This window comes from Phocoena phocoena, chromosome 15 (genome assembly GCF_963924675.1).
Source record: "Phocoena phocoena chromosome 15, mPhoPho1.1, whole genome shotgun sequence".
Taxonomy (NCBI): domain Eukaryota; kingdom Metazoa; phylum Chordata; class Mammalia; order Artiodactyla; family Phocoenidae; genus Phocoena; species Phocoena phocoena.
In genome coordinates, this window is record NC_089233.1 from 4,203,938 (window position 1) to 4,219,346 (window position 15,409).

The window sequence follows — 15,409 nt, forward strand, 5'->3', positions numbered from 1 at the left end:
TATCTGTTAATCCCAAACTCCTGATTTATCCCTCCCTCACTTTCCCCATTGGTAAGCCTAAGTTTGTTTTCTATAATCTAGAGATTATCATACTAAGTGAAGTAAGCCAGACAGAGAAAGACAAATACCATATGATATCGCTTATATGTGGAATCTAAAAAAATAATGCAAATGAACTTATCTGCAAAACAGAAACAGACTCACGAGATTTCTGAGGCAGCTGCTAGTCATTCTGGTGTCCCACGTTGCCTGCACAGATCAGTCCTCCCCAGCCTTCGAATCAGTTTTCATAGACGTGCGGTTTCTCCAGCCAGGAGGTTAGGTAGGCGGTATTTACCGGCACTGATCCTGGCTCTAAGGCTTTCCTGACCGACCCTTCAGGAGGCATTTTTAGGAAAAGTTCCCCCTCACGGAATCTGGGACCCTGGCCTTGGGGGTACAAGCAGAGCTATCAAGTTTTCCGAATGCAGTTTATTATGTCAAGACACAAACGCGTTGCTTCTAAGCCTCCCTGCATTGGAAAGTGGGGTCCAAGCTGTCCAGCTGGGGTTTTCACAGCCAGCTCTGATGCTCTAAGACCCCAGAGAGGAGTCAGTCTTAGAGATTCTTGTCCTTGGCAGGACTCGAGAGCCGTGTCCCCTCCATACAGCCAGTGTGTGAGACCCCAAAAGAACTCAGAGCTTGTCTATGGCTTATTCCTCCAACAAACATTTATTAAGAACTGCCAGGGTCATGGATCTTAAAATGTAAGAACAGGATCTGCAATCTGGCTTTATGGGGCTCACAGCCTAATTGTGAGTGGGGAAGTGGGGGAGTGGGCAGGTGATTGGGAAGTGAAGCAGATGCTGAAATTACATTTTAGAGTGACAACTGTTGTAACTGAGAGGAGGAAGGAAAGGGTGGCGTTTTAGTCCGTTCGGGCGACTACAACAGAATACCATAGAGCTGGAGGCTTATAAACAACAGAAATGTATCTCTCACAGTTCTGGAGGCTGGAAGTCCAAGATCAAGATGCCGGCAGCTTCAGTGTGGTGACAACTTTCTTCCGGGCTCGTAGACAGCTGCTTTCTTGTTGGGTCCTCACAGGGCAGAAGGGGTGAGGGAGCTCTTCCAGGCCTCTTTCATAAGGGCACTAATTCCATTCAGGAGGGCTCCACCTTCATGACCTAATCACTTCTAGAGACCCCACCCCCTAATAACAAACTAATAATGGTGATTAGATTTCAACATGTGAATTTGGGTGGAGACACCTTCAGTCTACAACAGGTACAGTATCTGGACTGATCACTGAATAATACAAGGGATTTTCATAAGTGGAAACAGAGTGTACCAGGGGCAAAAAGCAGCATGAGTGAAGGCATGATGATTTGAAGGCTTGTCTTTGTGAATAGCTTGAACCAGCCACAGTTCATTTCATGTACAACAAACTACATGGATCTTAAGGATGCATCTCTGTGAAGTTCTGCACAAACACCCACATAACCACCACCCAAGTCAAGATACAGAACGTTTCCAGTACCCAGGCAACCTCCCTGTGCCCTCTGCCAATTCAAACCCTTCCCCCAGTTAACTACTATGATGACATCAACCGCCACAGATGAGTTTGTCATTGGCCTTTATTTCAATGGAAGCATCCAGAAGTGTCCTTTGTGTCCTGCTTCTTACACTCAGTATTACATCTGGGTGGTCCTTATTTTTTTGCCAGTAGCCGTAGTTCATTCTTTTTCGTTGCTGTGTAGTATTCCGTTGCATGCATATGCCACAAGCTGTTTGTATCTATTCTATGTTCATGAATGTTTGGATAATTTCCAGTTTTTGTCTATTATAAACAGTGCTGCCATAGACTCCTTACTCCTCTTCAAAAGATTCTGTGTGGCTACGATTCAGAGCAGTGGTTCTCAACCAGGGGTGATCCTGTCCCCAGGGGATGTCTGGCAATGTCTGGTGACATTTTTGGTCATCACAACTTGGATGGGGGAGTGGTGTGTGCTACTGGCATCTCCTGGGTGGAGACAAGGGGTGCAGATAAGCGCCCCACAACGCACAGGGACAATCCCCCCGCCACCAGAGAGAACTCTCCAGCTCAAAATGTCAATAGAGGAACTTCCTTGTGGTCCAGTGGTTAAGACTTCACCTTCCAGTGCAGGGGGTGTGGGTTCGATCCCTGGTCGGGGATCTAAGATCCCACATAGCTCACGGCCAAAAAAACCAAAAACATAAAACAGAAGCAATGCTGTAACAAACTCAATACAGACTTTAAAAACGGTCCACATCAAAAAAAAAAAAAAAAAGTCACTAGATGCAGCAGCAGCAGGCTGGAGTCTGATTTTGGAGTCCTTGTCTGCTACACCTAGGTTGTATCCAGTAGGCTTCGGGGAGTCACAGATGGTTCTGGAATGTGAGGTTTCCATCCGGGGGTGGTGGAGAGATTTCAGAACAGACGCCACCTGGCATCCAGCATTTGGTGACATCAGCCCGGTGGATGGCGCCTGGTGTCCTGGGGCCGACCACCCGCTGCAGTGCCCCCTGCATGTCCTGGTTCCGCAGCATGTAGATGGCCGGGTAGAGTGGGGAAGTGAGGTTGATGTAGATGAATGAGGCCAGCCTGTCCTCCTCCAGGGAGTGGCTGCTCGGTGGCCTGGCGTACACGGCCGTGGCGCAGCCGTCGTGGAGCATGGCCAGGCCACCGTGAGATGGGACGCCACCGTGTTGAAGGCCTTGCGGCGGCCCGCAGCCCCAGCAACGCCCCAGGATGACCAGCACCGTCCTGGCGTAGGAGAAAGGATCAGGGCCAGAGGCAGCACCGCCAGCAGCACGCAGGCCACCAGCAGGACGTGCTCCTGCAGGTCCCGGTTCCCGCAGGCCAACACCAACACGGCTGGGAGGTCACGGAAGACGTGGTTGACTAAGCCCCCACGGCGGAAGGGCAGTTGGAAGATGGCCGTGGTGAGGCCCAAGGCCAGGAGAGAGCCCCCAATGCAGCAGGCGGCGAGAAGGCACCAGCAGAGCCCCGCAGTTGTGAGCTGAGGGCGGCAGACAGCCGGGTAGTGGCCCAGCAGCAGGCAGCCGGAGCCACAAAGAGGCCCATCTGGGCGGCCCCCAGGCGGCAGGAGGCCGGCCAGCACGCGCGGAGTCAGCACTGGCGCGTAGGCCGCCTCCTCGGCAGACAGGTCCCCCAGGAAGAAGTACGTGGTGGGTGCAGGGCGGCGTCCACCACGGCCAGCCCCTGGATCAGCAGGCTTCCTGCCAGCGTGGCAAACAGAGGGGCAGGTGGAGGGCAAAGGGCAGCACCCGGGGCCCCAGGGGCTGCCCGGAGAAACCCAGGATTACAAACTCCTGTGGGGCGGTCCAGTTTGACGTGGGCCAGTGGCTCGTATCGGGGCCTGGGGGAGGATGGACGCACAGCCTGGAGAGGAGCGTCAGGGCCTCTGCCTCTCCTTGGCCCGGAGCCCTGCGCCCAGCCTTCCCTGGCCCACCCGTAGCTTCCCCTCCCGCCACCCTTCCCAGGGCTTCAGCGCTTTCTCCCCAGTCCAGTATTTTCTACTCCTCATCTCCTGCAGCCCAACATCTTTCAGGGAACTGAGATGTTCGGAGCCACTGTCCACTCTCCCTTCCAGCCTCCTGTGCCCCGTGCATCCCAGGGACCCAGGTGTCTCCGTCACGCCTGTCCACCGCCCTGAAGTTCTGGCCAGCCTTCACACCGGCCGCACCAAGGAGCCCGGCCTCCCGGGTTCCAGCCTATAGTGATGACAACGGTGGGGCGGGGGGCTGAACTCCGGAAGAGGGCTGAAGGGGTCCCCATTTCTGCCGGCCAACCCAGAATAGCATTAGCATCTCTGGCTCACAGAGGCCCCGCCTCCTTCCCCTGCACTTGGCACCCCTCGGGGAGATCACAGCTCCCAGCTCTTTGCAGATAGACTCGTGTGCTCCTCTCTTACCTACCCCGGCCTTTGCTTCCTGTCGTATTTACTTGCCATTTCTTCCTCTTGGCTGGATTCAGGACAAACCCACGGTACTCCGGGGCCTGTGCCTCTTGGGCTCAGTTACAGGGAAAAAAAATGACCAGGGAAGATGGCCCACCCCCTCCACGTTATGACGAGCAGCCACCTTCCTGAATGATAGCACCCTCTTCCGTGACTTATGCCCTACATCTCTCTCACGACCCACTCCCTTCTCTTAGCTGCATTTCCGCCAACACTTCCAATCCAACCAGTCTTGAACTAAATCCGTTCTTTCCACCCCAACCTTCCCCTCCTTCTGAGGGAGGAGCTTGCCTAGTGCCAAAATTGGAAACCAGGAAGGCCTGGCAGGTGAGTTCCCTCTCCTGCTCCTTCAAGTACAACAGGGCACCACGTCCTGCTGGGCACACCTACAGCCTCCAGAGGCTCGTTTCTCCCACGACTCCTGCCTTCTCTTTCCTGAATGAGCACAGCGGATCCTACCCGGCCTCCTGCTCCCAGCTGCTTCCGTCCAAACACTTTTTCATACCACCAACGGGAACAGCCCTTCCAAAGGATGGATACCAATTCATTGCTTAACTCTCCCTTCCTTACCTTCAGGCTTAAGTCCAAAGTCGTCAGCACAGCACGACGCCCAGCTTCACATCCTGCTGGTCCGATCCCCAGGAGTCCCAGGCGTTATCTACCTAAAAAAATGGGAAATTCTGTTCTTCCTCCAAGGCGGAACTTACAAGCCACCCACATCCCGGGGAAAGACTCCTGTCCCCCAGGCAGGCTTCGTGTCATCCTCTCATTCCATGGTTATTACGGCAACACCACTAACTTCAGCCTCCTGGAACCAAAGATTTGAGTTGCGCTTGTCGTTCGCAGAATGACTGTAAGTGAAGGAGTTACTCAATCCTCATTTCTCCCACATATATGCCTCCTCTCAGTGTCCCTATTACGTCCCTAACCTGGGTTTCTGGCCCTGGAACCTCAGAGGCCCGGCCCCTTCACAACAGCCAACTGCCCCAACTTCTGTGGGCTCCTTTCCTAAGATGCTCCTGGCCATTTAAACTCCACATTGCCGTCAGTCTCAGATGGGGTACACGCAGTCAACCATCCTCAGGGTCAATGTCCCCCCAAAAAACACCCTACTGGAATCACGTTCATCTCGCCATCCAGCCATCAAAGGTCAACTGTCCTGCCATCCCCTTAATTCACTCAACAAGAGACACATTCTTCTCTCTCTCTGTACACTCTGATCCTTAAAATGTCACTCCTTCGAAAGCTAATGCAAGCTGACCTTTCCTAAGGAGCCCTATCCGGCTGGGGCCAATCACCGTTTCAAGGCACTTACACGCGTAACAACAGAGCGGACATCCGTCGACACACGTCAAACTGCCGGATCAGGCCGATGCTGATGCGGACATTCCAGCATCCCTCGACCGTCCCTTCATAGTTAACCGATGGTTCCTCTCCTCCTGCGCTGAGGTCATCTCATAGAATACGCACCAACAGCCGCTGCGCCGTGAACCACGAAACCCTTGACCATCCCCTAGCCGGTCACGAGGCACCCCTGCCTGTTTCCTTAGCTGTAACGTAAGAGAGTTGGGCCAGGTGACCTTGAAAGTTTCTTCCAGTTCTGACGTTTTGTGATTCTATCAAAAGCTATGCTTGTGCTTATGCTTTTACTCCCAAGCTAAGCCATTCCAAAGGATATTCTGATGTTTTAGGAGTCCATAAGGAAGCTGCAAGGGGTCAGTTTAATTTACAATCAGTAAAGGAAACAGATGGCGATTTACGGATCCTAGAAGGGCCTCAGGCCAGCGCACATCAGCACAGCCCTTTCTAGCTACACCCGTGGGTTTGTGCGTCTATTTTCACACGCGCGCACAGTGCATTTTTGGATGAGTGCTGCCTCATCATTCAATTTTGGGGGGCAGTGCTCAGATACAGGGACGTTGGGGGGCTGGGTAAGGAGGTTTGGTTTCTGGTCCTGTCTGTGATCCTGCCCGAGTCACCTCTTTTCTCTGTGGCTCCCAAGAGCACCCCAAGATACAACGGTCTAGTTCCTCCGTCCTCTTGCAGCCAGGCTGGCTCAGGGGCACACACCTGGCTTCTCGTCTCAGCTCTTTCACTGGCCAGCGGAGAGAGCTCGGAGAGAGTTTTTAACCTTTGAGAGCATCGGCAGCCTCCCCGACCCCAGAGGATGGTTTTAATGATGGAGAGAAATAATGTGGGGCAGGTGTCTGGCCCAGCACCCCCTGCTATAGGAGGTGTTACTGAATGAAAAAATACCAAAATATCAAGACATGCTTAGTCCTTTCGCTTGTTTCCTGCTGCCTGTGTATTTGGTACCTTCTGCCCTGGATGGACAGTCACCTGGAGAGATCGAGTAAGCAGTGGAGCGAGGAGAGGCCATGTGTGGACCAGCGCAGCGGCACTTGCCACAGGTCAGCAGCACCTCTCCCGTCTGCTCTGATTCCAAGACCCAGAACGCCGGCAAGCTGGCGCCTGTGCCTCTCTTCCCCAGCCCCTCGCCCCGGCTCTCCCACCACCGGCTCCTGGAAAGTGGTCCAGAGACGCTGCCTCTGCCTCTCGCTCTTCACCGGCACTGCCCCACAGGCCTCCACACCATTCCCTCTACGCACCGATGGGAGCCAAGGAACCGCATCGAAACCAACACTGCGGGGCCGCTATCACTGCTATCTGTCAAGTCCTCACGAGTGGCAGGCATGTCCCCAGTCCTCTGCCTGCACAGTGTTATTTAATCTTTGAGATCCCACTATGGAGTTGTATGCGTCATCATCACGGTTCATTTACAGGTGAGGAAGCCAAGACTTGGAGAGACTGACCCGCGGAAGGCGTCACCCAGCATCCCCCTGAATCAGGGTTTGTCCCCAGATCTGGCTGGTTCCGAAGTCTGTGCTCTTAAGTGAGGGAGCCTGCTCTTCTCTGGGTCTCTCTCACCTGTCGGTCCCCCCCCCACCCCAAAATGAGGGGAAACAGAAAGGGACTGAAGAGAGAGGAAGCAGCAGACTCAGAGGCAAAGAGGCAGGAACAGAATGAGACACACGACCAGAAACGGAAAGGGCCGCACCTGCTGAGGCGGCAGATGGGTTGGCGGTGAAGACACCTGTTGCTCGGCAGCGTCCCCAGCCCAGGTGGTTCACCAGGCTCTGGGCTGACGGAGAGACAGAAAGAGAGAGAGGGAAAGATGGAGAGAGTCAGAGATAGACACAGACACACACACAGAGAGAAACAGAGAGAAACAGAGGGAGGGACGGAGAGAGACAGAGACAAAGAGAGACAGAGAATCTCCTACGTCCCCCGAACCTTCTGGACCTCAGACTCCCTCCTCCCAGGTTTCCTCTCTACTGCAAACGTGGATTTGAGTTGGTGAATTCTAGCACGAGCTCTGCACTCAGCCCCAGCTACCCACACCCACAAGGCGCCATCTTCTATGGCGTCCCAGGAGAAAGGAGACCAGAATGTGGAGATTCATTTAGAGGAGACATCCAGACCCCCAATTCCAGCTGAATTCAATCCTTAGCTCCTTGGTTGGCTGGGTGCATTTACCCACCCTCTGATCCTGGAGGGAACAGAGTCTTAGCAATGACTCCTGAGAAGGGAGAGATCCAGTCTGGGTGGAGGAGAAGGTGCCTTGAATTCTGGTTGGAAGAAGTGCAAGTTCCAACCATCACAACATGGACCCAGCTTACCCTCTGGCCTCACCCTCACCTTACTGGCAAGTCGCAGAGCAACCTGCATGTGCCCCGGTCACTCCTTTCTCCCTGACCTCACGCATCCTTCTCCACGTCAGAATGTCCTTTCCCCACCTGGAAGTCTACTAATTCTTCAAGGCAGAGATCAAACACCAGCTTCTCTGTGAATAAAAATAATAAAGTAGCAGTGTAGACCGTAGAAGCGTAGTCTGTGGAAGCCCACGGACTCCACCACCTCATTCCCCCTCTTCTCCCATCACCTTCCAGCTTCTGTTCCCAGGGACTCTCAGTAAGAAAAGGGTCACTTAATAGGTTTCCGAGGGCCCACTTAAGGGTCAGGCGGGATCCAAGGCCCCACGGCCTCATTAGTAATCTTCTCCCCACACTGTGGTACCTAAGGAACTTGATGGTTTCAGAAGGCTGGGGGCTAGAGGGGAACTTGGGACCCTGAACTGGGATATCCTGGGAGATTCTGAAACTTCTGGGCAACAGGGATAGGAAGCCACTGCTCTCAGGTGATAAGGAGACAGTCTGCAGCAAGAGCTGGGGGTAAACTTCAACCTGGGGGAATGAACAGCACAATGCAGGTTGGGAGACAGCTCCCTGGAGAGAAGAGAGGAAAGTTCCTGCTCTCTCCACGTTTCCCCAAAGTTTGAGCCAAGGGGTGGCCAGGAGACTGAAGATCTCAGCAAGGACTGACCGGTGTAGTTGGTGGGGGTAAACATCCTCATCCTCACATCACCATCACCACCATCATCATCACATATTCAGCATCAAAAGTGCTGGACAGGGCTTCCCTGGTGGCACAGTGGTTGAGAGTCCGCCTACCGATGCAGGGGACACGGGTTCGTGCCCTGGTCCGGGAAGATCCCACATGCCGTGGAGCGGCTGGGCCCGTGAGCCACGGCCGCTGAGCCTGCGCGTCCGGAGGCTGTGCTCCGCAACGGGAGAGGCCACAACAGTGAAAGGCCCGCGTACTGCAAAAAAATAATAAAAAAATAATGGTAGAGTTGAGTGAATTTTTACAAAGTGATCAAATAGAACATTACCAGAATTCCAAGAACCCTCCTCATTCCCCTTTCTACCACTGCCCTCCCTCTTCCCTAAAGGAAAACAGTATTCTGTTTTTTAGCACGTTATATTAGTTTTGCTTGTCTTTGAACTCTAAAGTACATATTCTTTTGTGTCTGACATCAAAGAAAAACTTAAAGACAAACAGTTAACTATCTGCACGCTGTTTACTTGTGTACGACGGAGACCAAAACCATGGGTTGACTTCTAAGTAACTAACAAAAACCTACCAAAATTTTAATAAAAGAGAGAGAACGGGGAATTCCCTAGTGGTCCAGTGGTTAGGACTCTGAGCTTCCACCACTGGGGGTCTGGGTTTGATCCTTGGTCAGGAAACTAAGATCCTGCAAGCCAGATGGCATGGCCTGAAAAAAAAAGAGAGAGAGAAAGGAAATAATAAATGCTACAGACAGTCTTGGAACGGTGATTCTTGTTTGCACTTTTGTTTTTCAGGTACACTGATTAGCTGTAAATTAGCGAGGAAGTCAGAACAATCTGTCTTTAGATGGATTGATGAGTGGTATCAGAGAAAACAATTTCAGTGGTTTGTAGGTTCACCAGAAAACTTGAGAGTTTAGCTGTGGAGAATAAGGACAAGCTATCTTTCTGTAACACCTTACCTGCAATAAAAAATTACCCGGTATGCAAAGAAGCAGGAAAATATGATCCATAATGAGGTGAAAAATCAATCAGAACCAATCCAGAAACAACACAGATGATAGATTTAGTAGACAAGGACATTACAACAGTTATTGTAACTGTATTCCATATGTTCATGAAGCTAGAGGAAAGATAGGACATGTTTAGGAGGAACATGGCATATATAAAAAAAGATGAAAAATGAAACTTGTATAGGAGAAAACAACCATGTCCTAGTAACAAATACACTGGATGGGATTAACAGTAGATTAAACAATGCAGAAGAGACTCGTGAACTTGAAGATATTGCCATAGAAACTATCCAAAATGAAAAGAAAAAGAAAAGAATTAAATAAATTTTGAAATGTAATAAAAATTAAATCCACAGATCCAAGAAGCTCAACAAACCCCAAGCACAAGAAATATGAAGAAAACAATGAAACAGCTTTAAATCAGTGACAAAAAGAAAATATAAAAATATCTAAATAAAATGATACACAGAGTAATAAATACAGGAGTGACAGCCAACTTCTTGTCATAAACAATGCAAGGCTGAAGACAGTGGAGCAACATCTTTAAAGCACACACCCAAAAATCTGTACCCAGTGAAAATACCTTGCAAAAAAGATGACAAATTTTAAAAAATTTATGGATGTAAAAAAGCTGAAAGAATTCATTACCTGCAGTAAATCTTCTAAGATGTGTTGCAATTGATGTTGGCAAAAATATTTGTAGAGCAGAAAAAGGCTTAGCCTGACAAATGTACAAAGCTTGTGAAAATATAAGTCAAACCCGTAGCCAATAAATACTCAACAGTGAAAAGCTGAAAGCCTTCCCACTAAATTCTGGAACAATACAAGGATATCCTCTCTTACCACTTCTATTCAACATTGTATTGGAAGTCTTAGCCACAACAATCAGAAAAGAAAAAGAAATAAAAGGTATCCGAGCTCGAAGGGAAGAGGTAAAATTGCCATTTTATGAAGATGACATGATACTCTATATAGAAAACCCTAAAGACTCCACACAAAAACTATTAGAACCAATAAATGAATTCACAAGGTAGCAGGATACAAGATTATTACACAGAAATCTGTTGCATTTCTTGATACTAACAATGAGATCTCAGAAAGAGAAAGTAAAAAACAATCCCATTTAAAATTGCATCAAAGAACACCTAGGAATAAATCTGACCAAGGAGGTAAAAGATTTATATGCTGAGAACTATAAAAAAATAATAAAGGAAATTAAAGATGATTCAAACAAATGGAAAGATATCTCTTGGATTGAAAGAATTAATATTAATTAATTCTTGTTAAATGGCCATACTACTGAAAGCAATCTACAGATTTAATGCAATCGCTATCAAAATGCCCATTACATTTTTCACAGAACTAGAACAAATATTCCTAAAATTTATATGGAACCACAAAAGACTCAGAATTTCCAAAGCAACCTTGAGGAAAAAGAACAAAGCTGGAGGCATAACCCTCCCAGACTTCAGACAGTACTACAAGACTACAGTAATGAAAACAGCATGGTATTGACATAAAACAGACATATAGATCAATGGAACAGACTAGAGAGCCCAGAAATGAACCCACACATCTATGGTCAATTAATCTTCAACAAAAGAGGCAAGAATATACAATAGAGGAAAGACACTCTCCTCAGCAAGTGGTATTGGGAAAGCTGGACAGCCTCACGTAAATCAATGAAGTCGGAATACTCCCTCACACCATATACAAAAATAAACTCAAAATGGTTTAAAGACCTAAAAATAAGACATGACACGATAAAACTTCTAGAGGAGAACATAGGCAAAACAGTCTCTGACATAAATTGTAGCAAGTCTCCCAAGACAAAAGAAATAAAAACAAAAATCAACAAATGGGACACAATCAAACTTAAAAGCTTTTGCACAGTAAAGGACATCATAAACAAAATGAAAAGACAACCCATGGACTGGGAGAAAATATCTACAAAAGATACAACCATCAAGAAGTTACTTTCCGGGCTTCCCTGGTGGTGCAGTGGTTGAGAGTCCACCTGCCGATGCAGGGGACACGGGTTCGTGCCCCGGTCTGGGAAGATCCCACATGCGTCGGAGCGGCTACGCCCGTGAGCCATGGCCGCTGAGCCTGCACGTCTGGAGCCTGTGCTCCGCAACGGGAAAGGCCACAACGGTGAGAGGCCCGCGTACCAGAAAAAAAAAAAAAGTTACTTTCCAAAATATACTGACAGCTCATACAACTCGATATCAAAAACAAGCAAACAAATAATCCAATTAAAGTCTACGGTTATTAATTGCATTATTTATCAGCAGGTACTTTTTGAAAAATATTTCAACCTATCATATGTTATAAAACAGTAGTGTCAACTGTGAACTTCATTGGCTCTTCTGAACTTCATGTTCTTTGAAAATATTCTAACCTGCAGTTGCTCCTTGCTATTCATAGAGGCTAATTCTTCAATCATTTCAAACGTGGCACTGACTTTTCAAACAAATCAATAACTGAGCAATATTAGCAACAACTGTCACTCATCAAAAGACAAGGAAAATCACTCAAAATCACTTGTTTTAAAATTGACTATTGATGTTGCTATCAATGTCCTCAATTTTTCAAAGACCAAAAAAACGAAAAGTTTTAGAACGTGTTTGTTTTCTCTGTACATATTTTTTCAGCTGCCTCTGTTAGGATTTAATTCACTCACCATTAGTAAGTGGTTTTCCTTGCTTGGAGAAGGAAGCCACTCAGAAACTTAGTTTAGCTGCAGCCTCATTTTCACTTTTTATTTTTGTGAAGAAATTCTGGTGCTAAGTTATTCTCTTTAAAATTTTCTAATTTTTCTTACTTATGCTTCCTGTGAATTGGGAACACTGCAATGAGTGTTTAGTCCAGTAATGTCGATGATATTGTATTTAGCACAGCCATGGTGTCATTACATAATAAACACAATACTTTGACACCTAAATCAATAACAAAATAATCTTTGCTCCACTAAGTCTTAAAAGTATTTAAAATACACTTTTCTTGTTTTACAGACTGGATCTATATCACAGGAGCCACTGGGATATAGTAAGCATGACCACATCCCCGGAGCCACCAGCGGTATAGGAAACAGGACTAGGTCCCTGGAGCCGCTTGGGAAATAGGAAACACGACTATATCCTGAGCTGTTTTTTTAAAAAATGTTGCAGTACAGTGATACATATGGCACTCAAAATGCTATTGAGTTATACAGATGTTTTTTGACGGGGTTACTCCTGATAAACCCATCCTAAATTGAAATTATTGCAAGTCGAAAATGTGTTTAATACACCCAACCTACTGAACATCATAGCTTAGTCTAGCCTACCTTAAACGGGCTCAGAACACTTACATTAGCCTACAGTTGGGCAAAATCATCTAACACAAAGCCTCTTTTATAATAAAGTGCTGAATATCTCATGTAATTGATTGAATACTATTCTGAAAGTGAAAAACAGAAGGGTTGTATGTGTCCAGAATGGTTGTAAGTGTATACTGGTTGCTTACCATCATGACTGCAATTGTGTGGCTGACCGGAGCTGTGGCTCGCCACCACTGCCCAGTCTCATGCTACATGTTGCTACCCTGGGAAAAGATCAAAATTCAAAATTCTGCTGAACGTGTATTGATTTCACACCATCGTAAAATCAGAAAATTGTAAGTCAAACCATAGTACATCAGGGACCATTTGTAACTTACAAATAACATCTTAATTTAGGGACTTCCCTGGTGGTGCAGCAGTTAAGAATCTGCCTGCCAACGCAGGGGACACAGGTTTGATCCCTAGTCCGAGAAGATCCCACATGCCACGGAGCAACTAAGCCCGTGCACCACAACTACTGAGCCTGCGCTCTAGAGCCCGCGAGCCACAACTACTGAGCCCGAGTGCCACAACTATTGAAGCCTGTGCACCTAGAGCCTGCACTCCGCAACAAAGAGAAGCCACCACAGTGAGAAGCCTGAGCACCACAACAAAGAGTAGTCCCCGCTCGCTCCAACTAGAGAAAGGCCGTGCACAACAAGAGACCCAACACTGCCAAAAATAAATAATTTTTTAAAAAAATCTTAATTTAAAACAGTCTAGCTTGAATTACTACCAACCTAATTCGACAGTACACAAAAACACTCCTACAATACACCTGCCCCTCCTTTGTGCTATTTTTGTCATACAAATTACATCTTATGAGCCCATCAACACAGGTTTTGTAATTTCCTTATTTGAACATATTTTTAATGGCTTATTTAAACTCTTTGTCTAGAAAATCCAACATCTGGGCTTTCTTGGGACCAGTTTCCATGAACTGCTTTTTTATTTTCTGTGTATGAGCCACACTTTTCTGTTTCTTTGCATGTCTCCCCCCCGCTCTTTTTTCATAAAACTGAACGTTTTAAATAATATACACCTCTAGTAATCAGATTCCCTTTTCCCTCCTCAGTTTGTTTTTGTCCTTTGTTGTTGTGCTGTTTGTTATTTGCTGATTTTCTTTGACTAATTCTATAAAATCTGTATTCCCATTTTCTTTAAGAAAACCAAAAAACAGAAAACTCCAAACTGTTGGGCTACCCTGGTGGTGCAGTGGTTGAGAGTCCATCTGCCGATGCAGGGGACACGGGTTCGTGCCCTGGTCCAGGAAGCTCCCACATGCCGTGGAGCGGCTGGGCCCGTGAGCCACGGCCGCTGAGCCTGCGCGTCCAGAGCCTGTGCTCCGCAACAGGAGAGGCCACAACGGTGAGAGGCCCGCGTACCGCCAAAAAAAAAAAAAAAGACTCCAAACTGTTGTGCCACATGGCATGTAGGATCTTAGTTCCCTGACCAGGGATTGAACCCACACCCCCTGCCTTGGAAGCTCAGAGTTCTAACCACTGGACTGCCCGGGAAGTCTCTAAAGTCTGTATTCTTTTTGTGTGAAGTCTCTGCTCAGTTATTTTAGCTTTCAGTTAATGATGGGACAGAGGTTTCCTTACATGCCTTAAACCAATAAGTCTCCCAGGCTTTACCAAGGGGCCCCTGTGTGTTAGGACCACTTCAGTGCCCCAGCAGTCCACAGCTCTGCCTTAGCCGGCACTCCCTATTTGCTGAGCAGCTCAAGGCCGGCCAGATGTGAGCGATTAAAGCTGTCTAGGGATTTTCCTGGGCATATGCACAGTCCTATGCATGGGCATGATCTTCTAGATCCCTGGGAAAATACATCAGATCCTTTCAAAGCCCCACACAGGCTTCTCATTCCTGAAATTTTCCTTGTAAGTTTTGTGGCCAGCCTCTTGTTTACCCTAACTGATATCACCTCAGATAGCTATAATGTTAATCAATGGCCACTGATTGTTTTTGACAAATGCCCAGGGGATAGACCTTTACTCTCAGAGTGAGCTCTTAATCAGGGCAAATAAAGACAATTCCTGTGAATGGAGCTTTCTAGGGCTTCGCCATACAGGTCAAATACTGACAATGTTCTAGGGATGAGGCTTTTCGGGAGCTTCAAACCCATTTGGTTCCCTCCGGTGGCAACCAGGCTGCTGGTTTTCACAGCTACTGTGTTTCTGTGGCCATCAGTTTTCAAGGCCGCCACGAAGCTGGGGAGAGGGGGATGGAAATAGTGCAAGTTAAAGTGCCCCAAAGTTCACTGTTCTCAAAGATATTCAGCCATTTTCTTGAAAAAAAAAACCTCCAAATTGTTGCAAGCCTTTGGCTAAATTCCAAAGTTCTGGAAGACTATTGATAGATTTTGACAATTTTTGCCAGTGTTTCTGTTGCTTTTATAAAAGATTTTCAGAGGTCCTTATTTTTCCATTCTGTAAGTGCTCATTCCCTCAAATTCACCCTTGATTCAATAAGTCAAAAAAATTAAAATATTTTGCTTTTGCAAAAATGTTGGCAAAAATTTTTTTAAGTTTCTAAATCTGGAGTGGGCCAGTGGGGTTTCTCACACACAGCTGGTGGGGCTGTAACTTTCTGGAATGAAACGTGGTACTTGTCCCTACAAACTGGCCTCTCAAATTTCAC